This window comes from Lathyrus oleraceus, chromosome 4 (assembly GCF_024323335.1).
Source record: "Lathyrus oleraceus cultivar Zhongwan6 chromosome 4, CAAS_Psat_ZW6_1.0, whole genome shotgun sequence".
In the NCBI taxonomy this organism is placed as follows: domain Eukaryota; kingdom Viridiplantae; phylum Streptophyta; class Magnoliopsida; order Fabales; family Fabaceae; genus Lathyrus; species Lathyrus oleraceus.
This window is the reverse complement of record NC_066582.1, coordinates 128,117,587-128,139,689: the sequence shown is the minus strand read 5'-3', so window position 1 is coordinate 128,139,689 and position 22,103 is coordinate 128,117,587. Positions and strand designations below refer to the sequence as shown.

The 22,103-nt window shown below is 43.2% G+C and overlaps 2 pseudogenes; both read left to right on the top strand.

Annotated features, from left to right (window-relative positions):
* Positions 1-882: 882 nt before the first annotated feature.
* Positions 883-1,882, top strand: LOC127136343 (probable receptor-like protein kinase At1g80640; annotated as a pseudogene).
* An 18,847-nt stretch (positions 1,883-20,729) lies between these two features.
* LOC127136342 (probable receptor-like protein kinase At1g80640) lies at positions 20,730-21,729 on the top strand (annotated as a pseudogene).
* The last annotated feature ends 374 nt before the right edge of the window (positions 21,730-22,103 follow it).

Below are 22,103 nucleotides of genomic sequence, written 5' to 3'. Positions count from 1 at the left end.
ATGAGTTGTTAACTGTTGCACCATTGCCTTGAGCTGTGAGCACAATAGGTTTGTTTGGAATTGAGAACAAATCCTGCAGCCAGCATTCCACACTCTCATGTTGCATTGAGAGGGGTCATAACAGGGCACACTTTGGAGCCAAGTGATGTCCAAGGTTGCACCACACTTTACCATGGCCAAACCTTGAGTTAGAATAGGAGGAAAACAGGTGAGGGCAAAGAGAAGTTATGCCTTTGAAAACCTTGATTCACACTGCAAGAAGCATTAGCCAAAAGCTGCATTACCAAGATATGAACAAAAGAGCAGCATAACAGGGCAAGAGCACAAGGGATAGCCATGGAATTACCAATCCGGCACCTCACAAGCCATTGGATCCATTGGATTCAAAACCAGTTCAGACCTATTACAAAACATGACGACCAAATTGAATTCATGCCAATTATGGCCAAATGACAATACTCAGCAGCATACACTGACCAACAGGATTACATCAACACCAGCTGCACACCATCAATCCAATGTCAGGCCATGGAGTGTGTTAGCTTACCAAACCTGAATCATGTTAGCAAAGCCACCAGCTATGACAATAGAAACCAGGTGACTAACTTAAAATCTAAACCAAGACCACAAGTAAGCCACAACATCATTACATGTGTGTGGTAGCTCATGACCACAAAACCTGCATCAAAACTACAGCCTGCCCAAAAGGAATCAAAACAACTGAAGTACAAAGCATTGGAACAGCAAGTCAACAATATTGGAAGCAAAAATAGGCTCAGTCATCAACACTCCATACCTTTGTCTTGACCTGTAGTGGAACCAACAAGCTCATCGTGTCATCATCATCAACAGCAGCCATGAGGCAGCTGCATTGTGGAGCCAATGTCTTGCTTCACACGACCTGCTCCTACTTCACCTAGGACTGCACGCCAGCTGCAAATTCACACAACAAAAAGGAAGAAAAACCTTCAAAATTCAGACTCTGAGAAAGGACTTGGTTTTGCACCAATTTTGAGTAAATTCAATTCTGTGAAGAAGGTTGGTAAGAAAGGGTGTGTTCCAATCATTGACTATGAGCAAATAGAAAAAGGCACTGAAAATTTCAAGGAAAGTAACATCTTAGGTGAAGTTGGTTTTGGATGTGTTTACAAGGTTAGTTTGGATGATAATTTGTTGGTTGCAATCAAGAGGTTGAACTGTGAATGTCAATATGCAGAAAGAGAGTATGAGAATGAGGTGGAATTGTTAAGTGAAATTCAACATCCAAATGTAATTTCTCTACTTGGTTGTGGAACTCATGAGGATTCAAGGTTTATTATCTATGAGTTGATGCAAAATGGATCATTGGAAACTCAATTACCTGGACCTTCTCATGGCTCTGCATTGACATGGCACATGAGGATGAAGATTGCTCTTGACACAGCAAGAGGCTTGAAGTATCTGCATGAGCACTGTTACCCTGCAGTGATCCATAGAGATATGAAATCTTCTAATATTCTCTTAGATGCAAACTTCAATGCCAAGTTTTCTGATTTTTGGTCTTGCAATAATTGATGGGTCCCAAAACAAGAATAACATCAAGCTTTCAGGGACATTGGGGTATGTAGCACCAGAGTGTCTTTTAGATGGTAAATTGACTGATAAAAGTGATGTCTATGCTTTTGGATTTGTGCCTGTGAAAAAAAAACTGAGTTCATCTCAATGCCAATCTATTGTCACATGGGCAATGCCACAGCTCACAGACAGATCTAAACTTCCAAACATTGTGGATAATGTGATTAAGAATACTATGAACCAAATGCAACAACAAACCTGCTACCACATCTGTTGCTGCTATGGAATGGTTATGCACCAAGCCATGAGATATGTTGACTCACCATGAAACTACTAAAATTCAAGGAAAAATCACAAACCATCCTTCAGATGTTGAAATCAAACCAAGCCCTCCATTTTCACTGCAGTAAAAAGGATTAATTAGCCAACAGTAAAATGCAAAAGTCAGAAAAATCCCAAAACAGAATAGAGACAAAAACAAAGAAGAAGGCACATGCTCAGGTTACCTGTTCCAGCTCCAAGTATCAAACGAGATGGACCAATTTCTGGGTATCAAAAAGTGTTTCGCAGGATGCTTCTTTTGAACACAAGGGCACCAATTTGAAACCCTAGCTGCAGAAATATAAAAGGGAGAATGAATCAGTGAAGAAAGAGGACCTGGAGGCGAAAACAGAGAAAAATAACCCTAATCAAAAAAGAGGCAGGCAACAGAGAGAGGTGGAGGCAAAAATCTGAAAGAGAGAAAAACCTAAAACCCCAAAATCGTACCTGGAGGCCAGTTTTCTTCGCATCCATCACCACCACCGCAGCGACGCTCTGTAAGAACCTTTCTTTCCTACTCTTTTTCTTTCTCTTCATGCTTGTTGTTTGATTGTTTTTGTGAGAGCTGAGAGTGATTGAGAGGGGTTCGTTGAGAACGAGAGTGGGATTGAGAGAAATGTGAAGTTTGGTGAGTGTTGATGAACATTACCGAGAGAAGAGAGAGTGAAGGAGTGAGTTTGGGAAGGTTGAGTTCGTGAGGTGGGGAGGACGATGGCGATGAAGACGAACCTCTGTGTTTCCATTTTCTTTTTTTTCCTTTTTTTAATTTTTCTTTTATTATTTAATTTAATTTGTTTTTAACACAAAAACCATAAAAATGTTTATTTTGTTTTTTTAAAATCTTTTTATTTTTTAGCCCGGTTCATATATTTAACGTAGTATCTCAGTAGCAGATAATGATGAGTGGTCTGGTGGAGAAGGGCAGTGTGTATATTCTTGAGTGGGGTGGGTTCAATACTCATGTGTGGCATTTTTTGGCATTTTATTTCTTTTAGCTATATTATTTTTTCTTTTAGCATTTTCGTTTCTTTTTATGTTTATGCCTTTATTACACTCATATGTTCATTTTGTTAATAATGTAAAGTTGTTGTATTTTAATTTAATTCAAAACCATTTTAAAACTATAAAAAATCATATTTTTCTCGATTTAATATCGAGCCCATTTTCACACCCTTGTAAGTCGATTGCTTTTTAAGCATCGCCATCAACCTCACATAGCTTACTCTTGGGCTTTCTTACAATGAGCCGGTTCCCTTACACTTACACTCATACGTTGTTTAATGCTCATTCATTTCATTTCTTTGATTATTTGATTTGATCACATACTTGTTTAAATATCTTATTGTCTGATTGGCTGTTGCCTACTTGTATGATGTATGAGGCATGTATTATTATTGTTTGTTTGCCATGAACAATCCCCATTCATAACAAATGTATCCCTCTCCCATGAAATGTATAATATTTTTTTTATTTATTATTCTTTATTCATCTGTAAATACAAGAATTAAAATGAACATTTGATAACCATTTCAAAACAAGATCAAAACCTCGATCCAACGTCGAGTAATCATTTCTCAAAACCTAACAGAACCAACACGTATTCATCCACCCTTTTGTAAGTCGATTGCTTTATGCATCGCCATCAACCTTGTAAGTCGATTGCTTCATGCATCGCCATCTACCCTTATCCCTAACACTTCTCCTCGCTCCATTCGTCGATTCTTGTTCCAATTAGGTAGCACCAATTAGATAAAACTCTTTGTATGATAATATAGGTAGGACTCCCTTATCCCTTTGTATGATAACATAGGTAGAATTCCCATATTCTTTGCATGCTAACATAGGTAGATGTTCCCATTTGTAAATCCTAAACACTTAAGTACATATTGCATGATAACTCTAGGGCAGAGCTTCCCCATTTCCTTTAGACCTTTCGTGCGTCTCCGATCTTGTGGCATGTAGTCCGTTCTATTGCAAAGAGGTAACTGCCTAAGACTCGATTCAGCGAGCTGCGACACCTACTGCCAGGACGTGAACACATTGCCCACTCTCCTTTGACACAACTGGTGTCCTCCTTTTGTAAGTCCATGTTCAGATGGCAATCCCTATGAAGGGGAACTACGTTGCTCTGATCCTCATACCAGATGAGGTACGTAGGCAGGAGATCGTGCGAGATCTCTCCGGGCACCCTTTTCCTCTTTGTGTGTGTTTGCTTGACAGTTGCCAGGCTCAAGTTCCCGACTCCTTAGTAACTTGTTGCTTGTTTCTTCTTGTGTGTGTTAGGATATGGATGTAAGCCCAGCGATTGGCATTCCGTATCCTATTGTTGAGTGCTTGGAGTCCGGTATAAGTCCATCAAGTGGCATCTGGTTTCCAGTGTGGGTATGTTTGGTTCGGAAGCTGATGTAAGCCCAGCGATTGGCGTTCGGGTTCCATGTTTGCCTTTTTGTGCGTGTGTTTTGTTTCGGCGTGCGTGAGCCGAACTACGGCAACTCTGATTCTCATGTTCAGATGAGATACGTAGGCACAAGATGCGATGTCTTGCCGAGTTTGACTAACGACTAATAACTAATCCTTGTTTGCTTTCGCCCTCGTTGCGATCCTTTCTCTCGCCCTCGTTGCGATCGAGACTTCCCCTTTCTCTTGCCCTAGTTGCAATCGAGACCCTTATTCCCGTAGTTAGCTGAACTACGTTTTTCTCTGATTCTCATTCCCGATGAGATACGTAGGCATAAGACGCGACGTCTTAGCGAGCACACTTATCCTTAACCCATAGGTACCCGAGCTACGAAGACTCTGATTCTCATATTCAGATGAGATACGTATGCAATGGATGCGATATCCGTGCGAGTCATTTTCTTTGACCCTTTTAGTAAATAGTACATTAGATAAACACACACCCTTTAGACAGGAAACAAACAAGAGTGGATCCCGTAGAGTACTACGGATGCGTAGGGGTGCTAATACCTTCCCTTCGCATAATCGACTCCCGAACCCAAGATTTGGTTGCGAGACCTTGTCTTTTCCTTTCCTTTCTCCAGGTTTACTTCGAGCGTTTCCTTTCCCTCCTTTGGGATAAATAACGCACGGTGGCGACTCTTCTGTCATTTCTTTCTCGCCGGTTGTTTTTTCGCACCTCTGTATTTTTCAGGCTGCGACAGCTGGCGACTCTGCTGGGGACCCGGTTTCCCTAAGCGAGTCCCTCCTAGCTTTTGTAGGTTTCTTGTTTGATTGGGTGTTTTTTTCTTTTGTACAGTTATTTATTTTCAGCATTTACCTACTTTACCTTATTGTATTCATGTACATATGTTTGTTGTATCTGTGGGTTCTGTGGGTTGTTTGTTTGTTGGGTTGGGATTGTTCTATGAGAGATAAGCCCACTACCCAGGCCTGAGTGTACACATAGGTGTTAGAGTGGATAGTCATGAGGCTTGTGTGGTATGTTGCTACGTTAAGTCGTTCATGAGACCCACATTCCAGACGAGGTTTCTGTTGGATATATTTTGTCCTATGGGTGTTCCATAACGACAGATATTCCTTTAGAAATCGTCGACTCTGGTGACCATTTCCCGAGAACTCAGTCGAGGCCTCTCCTCCGAGACGCGTTTATGTTAGCTCTGGTGGGCGCATTCTCGCTGCTCAATCCGAGGACCCCGAGACTGGGAACTTGCTTTAGGATATCCTGTTGAGGGGAGTCAGCGGAGGTCTTTTATCCCGTAATAATGCCAAACCTTCAGTGGTAAACGTCTTATTCTCGACTGAAGGGCTAAAGCTGACAAACTTCTGTTCTTAGAACCTACCAGTGAGGGGCGGGCTAAATTCAGGAAAACCTTAACCTCCAACCAACCCGGTTTTCTGGAGCAGAGTTTTGATCTTGTTCTTCAGTGGGTTTTCTCTTCAAACAGTGCAACCCGACATATGTTCGAGCGGATACAGCAGTCCCGATTTCCATGTCACTGCATTGCATCACATCATTTTGCATTCATATCATTTAACACATGTTTATCCATTTCTAGGGGGTTTACATCTTCTTCTTGATTCCGGTCGGGGTTCTCTGGTTTTTCTACGATGGACATTGGCAGAAAGAGACACGTCGCCTACAAGTTTCCAGTGGTTTGTTCGGAGCCTATTCAACAACTGATGAAGTTAATGGATCACGATTCTCTAGAAGGATTCCGGAAGGATTACGGTTTGATTCTAAGCTTCGTCACGGTTCTCCCCAAAGATCAACACGATGCTCTCTTTACACTGCTGCAGTTCTATGACCCTCCATTGAGGTGTTTCACATTCCCGGATTATATTTTGGTCCCTACCTTGGAGGAGATTTCCGCTGTTCTCAGAGTTCCTATCAAGTCATAGTTGTTATTCTACAGTTCTGAGCTTCTGCCCGATCTCAGCATGGTTGCTTCGGCCACATATTTGGGGAAATCAGTCTTGAAGGCTAATATGTGTCATAAGGGAGGAGTCAGTGGTTTTCATTTGAGTTTCTTACTGGGAGAAGCAAAGAAGAAGCTTGAAGATGGTGACCAGAGGGGTTTCAACGCTATGTTGGCTCTTTGTGTGTATGGGATTGTCCTGTTCCCTAATGTGGCAAAATTTGTGGACGTAGACGCAATACGCCTTTTTGTGTTGGGTAATCCAGTGCCGACCTTGTTGGGAGATTTCTTTCATTCGGTGCATCACAGGAATGAGAACAGAAGAGGAGGATTGGTGAATTGTTGTGCGCCTTTGTTTTGTAAGTGGTTCAGTTCCCACCTACCCAAGTCAGGAGCGTTCGTTGATGTCGAGGACTCGTTGAGTTGGTCGAAGAGATTGATGGGGTTGAGAGCTGAAGATATTTCTTGGTGGTCTGACCGGAGCTTGCTTCGGGCGGATATTATTCACAGTTGTGGGAACTTCCCGAATGTACCGTTGGTAGGAAGAAAGGGAGGGATCAACTATAATCCCTCTCTAGCGGTCAGACAGTTTGGATATGCTTTAAGAACTCCGCCTTTGGAAAAGGATGTGGAAGAATCTCTGTTTTTCCATTCTTCGCCTGATTTGACTGTGTCCCGTAAGGCAGCTGAGGCCTAGCTCAAGGTGATCAAGAGAGGAAGAACTGTGCTTGGAAAAGGAGATTGTAGAACTTACCCTCAGTATGGAGAGTGGCTTCAAGGAAGAGTCGAAGAGTTGGGTCTGCCGTTTCCTATAGAAGAACCTCTGTATCCACCTACTCCTGCGCAGTCAACAATGGTGAGCCGAGAGGAGTATGACAAATTGAAGAAAGCCACGGAGGAGCTTCAAATTGAAAACTCGGAGTTAAGTTAAGTGTAAGTTGCAAGACTATATGCATCAATTTCATGAGGCAGAATATCAGAAGAGGGAAGCCGTCAGATTGCAAGAGGAAGCAGAGAGGAAATTAGCTGTGGAGGTGGAATTCTTCAGGAAGACAGACAAGGCCTTGGGATCATCCAGTTCTGAGTTGAAGCGAGTCAAGCAACAATTCATGGATGCTCATGGTAAATTAGCTGGGTGGCAAGAGCGATGGGATGCATTCTCAACTTCTCGGAAGGAAAGGAGGAGGAGATGGTGACCGAACTGACTGGTCAGATGGAGAAATTGAAGACTTTGCTGAAGGAAAAGAACAATGAGCTTCTGTGCGCCCGTTCTACCAATGGTTACATCACCGATCAACTCAATGAGGCTCGAGGACAGATTGAAGAGCTCAAGGTGTTGGCAGGTTTGAAGAAATCCAGACTTGAAGAGTTATTCGGAGAAGATGATGGGAATTACTACAGAGAGCACATCAACGAGTTGGATGGAGTTATTCACCAAAGGAATCTGCTTATCCGGCGTTTGATAGAATTCCCAGATCATCCTGACACGATAGCATTGCTGGCTGAAGTGAGGAGCAGTCCTTACAGTTTGTACACAGGAGGCTGAGTCCTGATTTTTTGTTCCTCCTTTTACTTATTGCTTTATTGCTGTGTAGTGATGATCCACAGGCTTGTTGTGGAAATCCTCTTTTGATGTACTATTGGCTAAGGCCATTCTCTTTGAATTTATCTATATGAAGACCTGCCCTCTATTGCATCTTAATCTCCGAAGTTTATCTACGGCTCGATCTTCTCGTGAGACCGGAATCAAGGGGGTAGAATACCTTTTTGGAAGTGATAAACATGTCATTGCATTAACATATTCATTTGCATATTCTTGCATAACAGGTGTCGCCGCGGTGTTCTTATATTATTTGGTGTTCCACTAGCAGGATAGCTGATTCAGGAATCCACCGGTACGGAACCCGCAGAAACCAGCAGAAAGCAATGGAGGGTCTACAAGCAGAACTTGCTGAGATGAGGGTCCGCATGAACCAGTTCATGGACGTGGTTCAGGGAGTAGCTCAAGGACAGCAAGAGATTAGACAAATGATACAAAGGAATCCTGCAACTACTCAACCAGAGGTCGTGACTGATCCTCCAAATGCAGAGGTTAATGGACCGGGGCCTGTCCCGATCCCACATAACAACCTTGATCAACAACCCATCCACGATGATCAAGATGATCAGTTCTTGCTGCCAGAAGATTTTGGCATGGGCCATGGCATGGATCCCATGTTCAGGAGATTAGAGGAGAGGCTGAAGGCGGTGGAAGGACAAAACCCTCTGGGGGTAGATGTTTCTGACTTGGGATTGGTCCCAGGCGTGAGGGTCCCGCCGAAGTTCAAAGTCCCAATCTTTGACAAGTACAACGGTAGCTCTTTCCCGAAGACCCATGTGCAAGCTTACTTCCGAAAGATGGTTGCATACTCTGATGACGAGAAGCTACTCATGTACTTCTTCCAGGACAGCCTAGCTGGGGCATCCCTGGAATGGTACATGAGGTTGGATAGAGCCCATATCCGTTGCTGGAGGGATTTGGCAGAGGCTTTTGTGAAGCAATACCAGTATAATGCAGACATGGCCCCAGACAGAACTCAACTCCAGAACCTGTCTCTTAAAAGCAATGAGTGCTTCAGGGAGTACGCTCAACGCTGGAGGGAGACAGCTTCCCGTGTTCAACCTCCCATGTTGGAAAAGGAAATGGCCAACATGTTCATGAATACGTTGTCTGGACCTTACCTGGAGCGTCTGGTGGGGTGCAATGCCTCCAACTTTGCTGATGTGGTCTCTACCGGAGAGAGGGTAGAAAATTACCTGAAGACCTACAAGAGCCACAATGGAGTTGGATCTTCGTCAGGAGTAAAGAAGCCATTTATGGGAGGACAGCAACAGAGGGAGGGGGGTGTGAATTCCGTGTCTTCATATCAAAACAGGAGGAATAATTTTCAAAACTATCATCAACAACCGTATGTTGCGGCTGTGACCATTCCAGCTGCAGCACCACTACAACAACAACAACCACAACGCCAGCAAACTCAGTATCAGCAACAACCACAACGTCAGCCAGCTCAGTATCAACAACAACAACAATAGCCAGGTAACAAACCCACCTATCAACAGAGGCAGAGGATGATGGACCGGCGTTTCGACACTCTTCCAATGTCGTGCGCTCAACTGCTTGCTAATCTTCAACAGCTACAACTCGTGCAGCTACGCACTCTGGCTCCTCCGGTTGGTAGACTTCCGGCGGGTTACGATGCCAATGCTAGGTGTAGTTTCCACTCTGGGGCACCTGGCCATAATATCGAGAACTGCAAAGCTTTTAAGCACGTAGTTCAGGACCTCATTGATTCAAAGGCTATCAGCCTTGCACCGGTTCCTAATGTCGTCAACAATCCTATGCCACAACATGGTGGTGCAAACGTTAATATGCTGGAGGAAGAAGCCAAGTCTGTTAAGGATGTGTTGAAGTTGAAGACCCCGTTGTGGGAAATTAAGGAATGCTTGCTGAAGGCCGATGTCTTCCCCGGTTGTGGGAAAGGTTGTTCGGAATGCGCTACACAGGGTAAGGGTTGCTTGAAGCTGCAGCAGGGTATCCAGGTCTTGCTTGACAATGGTACCCTCCAAGTTGAAGACTTGTCTGCCAAAGAGTTTGCTGAAGGGGTAGTTGAAGAGGTATTTGAAGATGCTGTTGAGGAATTCACATATGTTGTTCCTGCTGATTGTGTATTTCCCATTGATGTATTTAATTTTTCAAATGTTGTTGCTGATATACCAAACAATGTGTCTGATTTTGATGTAACTGAACTTGATTCCGGTGTTCCGGATGTTTTTGTTTCAATGAATGAAATTCCCGAGTATGACTATGATGTCGCTACTATCACCATCTTTTACCCGACTAATCAGATCAGTGTGCCAGAAGCGCAACCAGTGCCACCAGTGCGACCGGCCGCTATGACAATCACAACCCCTGGTCCTTTACCTTTCACAAGTGAAAGGGCCATTCCGTGGCATTATGGGGGGAGTGTATACACACACGATCATGGGGTGGAACGACCTTTGGAGGTAGAAGAGGGTCAAAAGTCTGAACTCGAAGCTGAAGGTCCCGCAGTGGACAATGTTGGTGGAATCGGGCGATTCACCAGGAGTGGCAGACTATTCTCGCCACCCGTTACCCAAGCTGATAGCGCTGATGCCGCGGCTAAGGCCAAAGGCAAGCAAGTCGTAAATGAGGGCACTTCTGCACCCCAGACTGGCTCAGAGCCTACTTTCTCGAAGGATGTGGACGAGCTCTTAAGAATTATAAAGAAAAGCGATTACAAGGTAGTCGATCAGTTGATTCAGACGCCGTCTAAGATATCCATTCTCTCACTCCTGTTGTGTTCAGAGGCATACAGGGAGGCACTTCTGAAGGTCCTTAATGCTGCATATGTGCCTCAGGAGATCTCAGTAAACCAACTAGAAGGGATCATTGCAAATGTTCATGCAAGCAACGGGTTGGGTTTTACTGATTCTGACTTAACACCAGCTGGACGCAACCATAACAAAGCTTTGCATATCTCAATGGAATGCAAAGACACTGTGTTATCACATGTTCTGGTGGATACAGGTTCCTCTCTCAATGTGCTACCCAAGAGAGCCCTGTCAAAGTTAGAAGTAGAAGGTTTGATCTTGAAACCTTCCGATTTCATGGTGAGAGCCTTCGATGGTTCTAAGAGGTCGGTGTTTGGAGAGGTAGAATTGCCAATTCAGATTGGATCACAAACCTTCAACACCGTATTCTATGTGATGGATATCAGTCCCTCGTATAGTTGCCTGCTGGGTCGTCCTTGGATCCACAATGCTGGGGCAGTCTCCTCAACACTGCATCAGAAGATCAAGTTCCCAGTCAATGGAAGAATTGTCACCGTCTGTAGTGAGGAGGACATACTGGTAAGTAACCTGTCTACCTTCAAGTACGTAGAGGTGGAAGGTGAAATTCAAGAGACTCTCTGTCAGGCCTTTGAGTCAGTTCAGATCAAGGACGCAGCTCCGGTGGAAGGGGTTAAAGCAGGAGCCCCTATCTCATCCTTCAAGCAGGCGCAGGCTTTGGTGGATTCAGGTGTTGCTCCCGGTTGGGGACGTCTGTTGGAGTTACCAATGAAGGACGACAAGTTCGGGATTGGGTATCAACCAGCGCTGACTTCTACAACTTCAGCACTTCAGACTCGTCAGGGGCCGATTACTTTCTCCAGTGCTGGCGTCATCCAATATGGCCAGATATCAGCAATCAACGATGAAAATGGAGATAGTGATTGCGACATCGACAACTGGGTGCGTCCGAGGATCCCTAGTGAAATCATCAGCAATTGGTCTTCCGAGGAAATTGTCCAAGTCACTCTTCTAGAGGAGTAATTTTTCTTTATTTATTCATGCATGTCCAAGTCTTACGTTCCGCCCAGGGCGTAATGACTCATTGTAGGGCTCATCTATGTGAATACCTGCATTGTTTATCATAAATGAAGGACGTCTGTTGCATTCAAATATTTTGTTCACTGTCTTTCTATTTTTGCAGTTTTTCAAAATTTCAAAAAAATAAAAATATTTGGCAATGTTTTGTTTAGTTCTCACTCACTGTCCACACTCATAAGCACATACCATCACTCATGCAGATGCACATCACCGGATCCTATTGATAACGATTCTGCTATGGCTCGCTTCGACTTCGAAAACCCAATCTTCCAAGCTGAAGAAGAGGGTGATGAAGACTGTGAACTCCCTGAAGAACTTGCTAGGTTGTTAAAACAAGAGGAAAGGGTCATTCAACCGCATCAAGAGTCTACTGAAGTGATTAATCTTGGCACCGAGGACGTCAAGAAAGAAATCAAGATAGGGGCTGCTTTGGAAGATGATGTGAAGAAGGGGTTGATTGAACTGTTGCAAGAGTATGTTGACGTCTTCGCTTGGTCTTATCAGGATATGCCAGGGCTTGACACATACATCGTGGTACACCGCTTGCCTCTCAAGGAAGGTTGTCCTCCGGTCAAGCAGAAGCTCAGAAGAACAAGACCAGAGATGGCTGTCAAGATAAAAGAAGAAGTGCAGAAACAGTTGGATGCAGGGTTTCTAGCGGTTACCAATTATCCGCCATGGGTCGCAAACATCGTTCCAGTACCTAAGAAGGATGGAAAGGTACGGATGTGTGTCGACTACCGGGATCTGAACAGAGCTAGCCCTAAAGATGATTTCCCATTACCTCACATCGACGTTTTGGTGGATAACACAACTCAGTTCTCGGTATTCTCCTTCATGGATGGCTTTTCTGGCTATAACCAAATCAAGATGGCACCAGAAGACATGGAGAAGACAACTTTCATAACCCCATGGGGCACCTTCTGCTATAAGGTGATGCCGTTTGGTCTGAAAAACGCTGGGGCAACATATCAACGAGCTATGGTGACTCTGTTCCATGATATGATTCATCATGAAATCGAGGTTTATGTGGACGATATGATTGCCAAATCTCAGACAGAAGAAGAACATTTGGTGAATCTGCAGAAATTGTTTGAACGGTTAAGGAAATTCAAGTTGAGGCTTAATCCGAACAAGTGCACTTTCGGTGTGAGATCTGGGAAGCTACTGGGTTTTATTGTTAGTGGAAAAGGGATTGAGGTGGATCCCGACAAAGTGAAAGCAATACAGGAAATGCCTGAGCCAAGAACGGAGAAGCAAGTCCGTGGTTTCTTAGGGAGGTTGAACTACATTGCAAGGTTCATCTCTCACCTAACAGCCACGTGTGAGCCAATTTTCAAATTGCTGAGGAAAGATCAGGCTATCAGGTGGAATGACGATTGTCAAAGGGCTTTTGAAAAGATAAAAGAGTATTTGCAGAATCCCCCTATCCTCATGCCTCCAGTCCCAGGGAGGCCACTGATTATGTATTTGACAGTACTTGATAATTCCATGGGTTGTGTTCTCGGTCAACCCGACGAGACAGGTAGGAAAGAGCATGCCATCTACTACCTGAGTAAAAAATTCACAGATTGCGAGTCGAGATACTCAATGCTTGAGAAGACATGTTGTGCACTTGCATGGGCTGCTAAGCGATTGAGACAATACATGCTGACTCACACAACCTTACTGATCTCCAAGATGGATCCAGTCAAGTATATATTCGAGAAGCCAGCTCTCACCGGAAGGGTTGCTCGTTGGCAAATGGTACTGACAGAGTACGACATCCAGTATACATCCCAGAAAGCCATCAAAGGGAGTATTCTGTCAGACTATCTTGCTCAACAACCGATTGAAGACTACGAGCCGATGAAGTTTGATTTCCCAGATGAAGACATCATGTTCCTCAAGATGAAAGACTGTGAAGAGCCAGTTGTTGGGGAGGGACCTGATCCAGATGAAAAGTGGATTTTAACATTTGATGGGGCTGTCAATGCCAGAGGAAGTGGAATTGGTGTTGTCATTACAACTCCGAAAGGTGCCCACATGCCTTTCACCGCTCGTCTGACTTTCGAGTGCACCAATAATGAAGCTGAGTACGAGGCCTGTATCTTGGGTATTGAGCAAGCCATTGATTTGAGAATCAAGACTCTGGACATCTTCGGAGATTCAGCCCTAGTGATCAATCAAGTAAATGGTGATTGGAATACTCTCCAGCCCACTCTGGTCCCCTACAGAGATTACACGAAAAGACTGTTGACTTTCTTCACAACAGTAAAGCTGTATCATATAACTCGTGATGAGAACCAGATGGCAGATGCTCTTGCTACTCTATCCTCCATGATCAAGGTGGGTCGGTGGAACCATGCTCCTAGGATCGATGTTATGCGCCTTGATAGGGCCGCGTATGTGTTTGCTGCTGAACTGGTAGTCGATGACAAGCCCTGGTATCACGACATCAAATGCTTTCTGAAGAATCAAGAGTACCCTGCAGGGGCATTCAACAATGACAGAAAAACTTTGAGAATATTGGCAGGCAGTTTCTTCTTGAACAAAGACGATGTGCTGTATAAGAGGAACTTCGACATGGTTTTGCTCAGATGCGTGGACAGACACGAAGCAGACATGTTAATGCAGGAAGTTCATGAAGGTTCCTTCGGTACTCACGCCGGCGGACATGCGATGGCTAAGAAATTGTTAAGAGCGGGTTATTATTGGATGACCATGGAATCAGATTGTTTCAAGTATGCTCGGAAGTGTCATAAATGCCAGATTTATGCTGATAAGGTGCATGTACCGCCGAATCCTCTGAATGTGATGTCTTCGCCGTGGCCGTTTGCTATGTGGGGCATTGACATGATTGGAAAGATTGAGCCGACTGCTTCCAATGGGCATCGCTTCATCCTTGTTGCCATCGACTATTTCACCAAGTGGGTCGAAGCAGCATCATTCGCGAATGTCACCAGACATGTGGTTGCCCGTTTCATTAAGAAGGAAATCATTTGTCGCTATGGGATTCCCGAGAGAATCATTACCGATAATGGTTCTAATCTCAACAACAAAATGATGAAGGAGTTGTGCCAGAACTTCAACATTCAACATCACAATTCTTCCCCTTATCGTCCTAAGATGAACGACGCTGTTGAGGCAGCAAATAAGAACATAAAGAAGATTGTGCAGAAGATGGTCGTTACGTACAGAGATTGGCATGAGATGCTACCCTTCGCCTTGCATGGGTACCGCACTTCAGTACTTACATCGACCGGGGCGAGCCCTTACTCCCTTGTGTATGGTATGGAAGCAGTTCTACCTGTTGAAGTGGAGATTCCTTCTCTAAGAGTCCTGTTGGATGTCAAGTTAGACGAAGCTGAATGGATTCGGACAAGGTTCAACGAGTTGAGTCTTATCGAAGAGAAGCGAATGGCAGCCATTTGTCATGGGCAGTTGTATCAGAGTCGGATGAAGAGGGCCTTTGATCGAAAAGTGTGTCCTCGGTGTTTCCAAGTCGGAGATTTAGTGTTGAAAAGGATCCTTCCTCCTCAGACAGATCACAGGGGCAAGTGGACTCCTAACTATGAGGGACCTTATATTGTCACCAAGGTTTTTGATGGAGGGGCCTTAATGCTTGCAACGATGGATGGTGAAGACTTCACTTCCCCGGTAAACTCAGACGCAGTTAAAAAATACTTCGCATAAAATAGACCCGCTGGACAGTAAAAAGAATAGTCCAGGCAAAAATGGGCATCCTGACGAACCAAGAAAATGAAAAGGTTCGGGAAAAAATTAAGGATTAAAAATGAAAAGATCGTACACCCGGTAAGTTGAAAACCTGAAAAGGCAACTTAGGCAAAAATGGGTATCCCGGTGGATTGAAAACCCGAAAAGGGCGATCCAGGCAAAAGTTAGGGATTAAGCGAATGACTGCGTTCTGAGTTAGTTCTGAATCTCATCTCTTGTCGATGACTGGAAATTTTCGAAAGGTAGGAAACAGTCCAATCACCTTTTCAGAAGGCTGATTATCTGGAGGATCTTGAAGACGGGCAAGTCATAGCAGAATTGGAACCCAATAGAAATCCATTTCACATTGCCATTAGATTAATTCTTGTTTTGCGATTACCTCTTTCCAGGGATTGCTTCCTGATGTAAATGCCTATTTAGAGGCCATTCAATCAATAAAATCATGTTATTCAGTATATCTCTGTTTTCATTTTCATTTTACTGTTTTGTTTGCAAAAATGACGTCCGAATTTTTGATAAACATTGCATCATGAAACATAAGAGCTTTACAGGTACATGATCAGTGAACATTTAAAATTGCTGTAACTTTTAAGTACTTTGGATCATCTATCCAGAACAGATACCCTCGGGGCATTTCCTTAAAATCCCCTGCAGATGATCGTGAACATCTTCCCCAGTGAAGTCACCAACAGACGAATCCGGTGTCTTGTCCCTGCAGAGCTGATCAGAGTGTTGGACTCTTCAATCCCCAGCAAGTTCTCACCCTTGTACTCCCCAAGCGTTTGTTTCAAACTATACACTCCCTAGTAGAGTTAACAGTGCCAGACTGTATATCCCCAGCGGAGTTGACAGTACCAGACTGTATCCTCCCAGTAGAAGTAGTTGCTCCTCAGAATTCGATGCCAGATCGATGATCCCGATGCCAGATCGATGATCTCTTGCCTTGAAACATAACCTCGGTACCGTATCGGTGTTTTCTTCCCCTGCTGAGTCGTCTCTCGTAGATTATGGTTGCCAGAACCACTATCGCTTTCCCCAACAACAGGTTTTCAGTGCCATTCTCTCCCCAGTCAGAGTCTCGGTATTTCGTTATCGTCAGAACACTGCGCGGCCGGTCATTTCCCCAACATGATTCCTTGCTTCGGCTTGGCATTTTCCCCAGCATTTCGCATCCCTGCATGTAGAATCATATTGCATTGCATCCTTCCAAATCGCGTAGCATTTCCATTCTCATGGAGCATTACGCCATTGAAAAATTCAAACATACACATGTAAGCATAAAACATTCTCGGCATCCCAAGTGACAAGCCAGAAGTTTGTTTCCAGTGCTCAGACTGAAGGTTGTTCATGACTTATTATCCCTAGCATGGGTCGCTGGCCCACGTGCCGCCTCAATTATCATTTTCCCTATTTCTTCCGATGCTGACAGGCATGAAGTTTCCGGTATCCAGACCGAAGTGGCATTCATGCCAGTCTTTCCGGTATCCAGACCGAAGTGGCATTCAGGCCAGTTTTTCCGGTATCCAGACCGAAGTGGCATTCAGGCCAGTTTTTCCGGTATCCAGACCGAAGTGGCATTCAGGCCAGTTTTTTCCGGTATCCAGACCGAAGTGGCATTCAGGCCAGTTTCCGATTTTCAGATCGAAGAAGTTTCCGACTTTCAGGTCGATGCAACTTGTGGCATTCAGGCCAGTTTCCGGTATTCAGACCGAAGTGGCATTCAGGCCAATTTTCCGGCATTCAGGCCAGTTTCCGATTTTCAGATCGAAGAAGTTTCCGACTTTCAGGTCGATGCAACTTGTGGCATTCAGGCCAGTTTCCGATTTTCAGATCGAAGAAGTTTCCGACTTTCAGGTCGATGCAACTTGTGGCATTCAGGCCAGTTTCCGATTTTCAAATCGAAGAAGTTTCCAACATTCAGGTCGAAGTACTTGTGGCATTCATGCCAGTTTTTCGATTTCCAGATCGAAGTGGTGTTCAGACCAGATTTCCGGTGATCAGACCAACATTGATACTCTCGTATTCCGATGCTTAGTGTTCAGACTGATGTGCGGCGTTCAGGCCATGGGTATTCCTGTGTTACCATTTATTTTGGTATCCAGGTCAACTTTCTCTTTCGGTACTCAGGCCGATTTTTCACCGTACCAGACGGATTCTTCTTTTGAGATTGCTTCTTTGCCGATTCTGACAGGCATTGTTAACTATTTCATGGGGATTCAGGATCAAAATCCGGGTCTTCTTAGTATTTAATCATCTCCCACTATGATCATATGAAGAACGTCCTGCTTCATTTTCTCTAGTTGAAGACGCTTAAATAAGGGCAACTGTCATACCCCGATTTTGGTCCTGAATTTTTTATGTTTGTTTAACATGCTTGGCCTAACCTTGGTTTTGTATGAGGATTGTGGTTTTGATCCAGAGTCATGGTGTTGTGATTGTGGATACCTCTATGGTCTGGGTCATCTGAACAACCAAGTTTCTTGTGTTTCTAGCCACTTGCCAGTCATGTTATTGGTTCATGGATACTATGTCAAAACCCTAACCTTATGGTCTTATTTCATGGTTTTGTTCATACACATTATCAGTCAAGTTATTTTCTTTTCAAGAGTCAAACATTCAAGTTATGATTAAACCAATTGTGAAACCAACTTCAAACCATTTTGTTAATCCATTTCAATTTTATTTCATTACATTTGATTCCATACAAAAATACACAAAAATTGACACTTTGACCAATTGTTGACTTTGGTCAACAGTTGACTTTTTGGTCAACTTTGACCAAAGTCAACCCTAAATCCTAATACCCTAAATTTCACCATGATTATCAATACTTTGTCCATTTACAAAGAAATCAAAAAAGAAAATACATTTTGACCATTTGTTGACTTTGGTCAACAGTTGACTTTTGGTCAACTTTGACCAAAGTCAACTTTCACTTACTCTTACCAACTCAAACATGTTAGTGGATCTATACTTAAGCAAAAGCCAAGTTGAAAATTTCATTACTTCAAAACCTTCAGCGACTTCTGAGCTAAAAGCTCTACTTGTAAATTTTCTTCCACGTTCAAACATCAAAAGCATCATTGTCAGCTGTGGAAGTGAGTGTTTACTCCAAAATGAGATACCTTTGATTATGAATGCTCTTGAATCAATTTATTCAATTCTCAGAGATCTTCACATTAGTAATGAAGTAAAACTCTCGGTAGCATTTCCACTTCAATTCTTAACAAAGATGAATCCATCACAAGAGCACGAAATTCGTAAGCTACTTTCGTTTATAAAGGAAACAGAATCGTTTGTGACATTAGAAGACATCATTGGTGGAGAATTAAGCATGGAGGATCATTTTGTTCAAACTGTTATCAAGCGAGCCGCTCTTGCTGCTTCTGTTCTTCCTTGCAATGATGTTCCTGTGGTTCTGACAATCAAGAGTTCGGTTATACCAAGTTCAGTAGAATTAGCCGAATTTAGTAAAAGAGTATCAAAATATTTAGCAGCAAGAAGACCAACCCTCACCCTACCACCAGGCCTTGCATTCACCACAAACAAGACACCACAATCATATGATCATATGTTGCACTTACAGTGGTTATTTGGACAAGACAACTCATGTGTATTTGGCACTGAATTCACCTTGGCAAGCATCCTGCAATCGTGGTCCTGCAGCAGCCATAACCCTGTCATCATCCTGTAGATTCATGCAAATCATGACCAAAATAGCAGGTATACAACATCAAAACCTTGGTTCTGTACAACACCATATCATGACTGCAGTGATCCGAAATAAATGAAGGCCGATGCTCTCAATCTGATGCAAAAGTATGATGCAGCAATTCAGCTTTGTGACCAGAGTCTGAATCTTGCAGAAAAGAATTTTGTCTTGGCAAACATTGTGAACAATTCCATGCATAATAGTTACTCAAGTGTAAAAATGTGGAGATGGTCATTTATATCTAAGTGTTACTTTCGTTTGGGGAAGCTTGATGCATCACTTAATGTTATTGAAAAATTACAGCAAACAGCATCTGCCAATGACAAGTGTGGGATTGATAACATTGAAGAGTTGCTGTCATTAGCTGCCACTTGACATCACAAGCAGGAAATGCAGAAGAATAAAAGATGGTACCTGAGCTCCTTGTTACCATAATCCTGTTGAACAACAAGCAACTCATTAATTGCCATGATAAGTGTATTGAAATACTACCTGCAACATGTTACCAATCCAATGCCATTTGACCACATTCGTCAAAAAATCAGTTGGTTCTTGTAAGCATCCTTCCTGCAGTGTTGTTGCTTATCACCAAGCTAAGTTAGTAGTCATGATGGAATTCCTGTCAGTTGGAGCAAGTCAAGAGAAAACACAGAAATACAACAGTGAAATGGAGACTTAGGGTATATCAACCATACCTGCAGAAGTATGAACCACTTGTGCAATGAGATAATGGGATGAGTTGTTAACTGTTGCACCATTGCCTTGAGCTGTGAGCACAATAGGTTTGTTTGGAATTGAGAACAAATCCTGCAGCCAGCATTCCACACTCTCATGTTGCATTGAGAGGGGTCATAACAGGGCACACTTTGGAGCCAAGTGATGTCCAAGGTTGCACCACACTTTACCATGGCCAAACCTTGAGTTAGAATAGGAGGAAAACAGGTGAGGGCAAAGAGAAGTTATGCCTTTGAAAACCTTGATTCACACTGCAAGAAGCATTAGCCAAAAGCTGCATTACCAAGATATGAACAAAAGAGCAGCATAACAGGGCAAGAGCACAAGGGATAGCCATGGAATTACCAATCCGGCACCTCACAAGCCATTGGATCCATTGGATTCAAAACCAGTTCAGACCTATTACAAAACATGACGACCAAATTGAATTCATGCCAATTATGGCCAAATGACAATACTCAGCAGCATACACTGACCAACAGGATTACATCAACACCAGCTGCACACCATCAATCCAATGTCAGGCCATGGAGTGTGTTAGCTTACCAAACCTGAATCATGTTAGCAAAGCCACCAGCTATGACAATAGAAACCAGGTGACTAACTTAAAATCTAAACCAAGACCACAAGTAAGCCACAACATCATTACATGTGTGTGGTAGCTCATGACCACAAAACCTGCATCAAAACTACAGCCTGCCCAAAAGGAATCAAAACAACTGAAGTACAAAGCATTGGAACAGCAAGTCAACAATATTGGAAGCAAAAATAGGCTCAGTCATCAACACTCCATACCTTTGTCTTGACCTGTAGTGGAACCAACAAGCTCATCGTGTCATCATCATCAACATCAGCCATGAGGCAGTTGCATTGTGGAGCCAATGTCTTGCTTCACACGACCTGCTCCTACTTCACCTAGGACTGCACGCCAGCTGCAAATTCACACAACAAAAAGGAAGAAAAACCTTCAAAATTCAGACTCTGAGAAAGGACTTGGTTTTGCACCAATTTTGAGTAAATTCAATTCTGTGAAGAAGGTTGGTAAGAAAGGGTGTGTTCCAATCATTGACTATGAGCAAATAGAAAAAGGCACTGAAAATTTCAAGGAAAGTAACATCTTAGGTGAAGTTGGTTTTGGATGTGTTTACAAGGTTAGTTTGGATGATAATTTGTTGGTTGCAATCAAGAGGTTGAACTGTGAATGTCAATATGCAGAAAGAGAGTATGAGAATGAGGTGGAATTGTTAAGTGAAATTCAACATCCAAATGTAATTTCTCTACTTGGTTGTGGAACTCATGAGGATTCAAGGTTTATTATCTATGAGTTGATGCAAAATGGATCATTGGAAACTCAATTACCTGGACCTTCTCATGGCTCTGCATTGACATGGCACATGAGGATGAAGATTGCTCTTGACACAGCAAGAGGCTTGAAGTATCTGCATGAGCACTGTTACCCTGCAGTGATCCATAGAGATATGAAATCTTCTAATATTCTCTTAGATGCAAACTTCAATGCCAAGTTTTCTGATTTTTGGTCTTGCAATAATTGATGGGTCCCAAAACAAGAATAACATCAAGCTTTCAGGGACATTGGGGTATGTAGCACCAGAGTGTCTTTTAGATGGTAAATTGACTGATAAAAGTGATGTCTATGCTTTTGGATTTGTGCCTGTGAAAAAAAAACTGAGTTCATCTCAATGCCAATCTATTGTCACATGGGCAATGCCACAGCTCACAGACAGATCTAAACTTCCAAACATTGTGGATAATGTGATTAAGAATACTATGAACCAAATGCAACAACAAACCTGCTACCACATCTGTTGCTGCTATGGAATGGTTATGCACCAAGCCATGAGATATGTTGACTCACCATGAAACTACTAAAATTCAAGGAAAAATCACAAACCATCCTTCAGATGTTGAAATCAAACCAAGCCCTCCATTTTCACTGCAGTAAAAAGGATTAATTAGCCAACAGTAAAATGCAAAAGTCAGAAAAATCCCAAAACAGAATAGAGACAAAAACAAAGAAGAAGGCACATGCTCAGGTTACCTGTTCCAGCTCCAAGTATCAAACGAGATGGACCAATTTCTGGGTATCAAAAAGTGTTTCGCAGGATGCTTCTTTTGAACACAAGGGCACCAATTTGAAACCCTAGCTGCAGAAATATAAAAGGGAGAATGAATCAGTGAAGAAAGAGGACCTGGAGGCGAAAACAGAGAAAAATAACCCTAATCAAAAAAGAGGC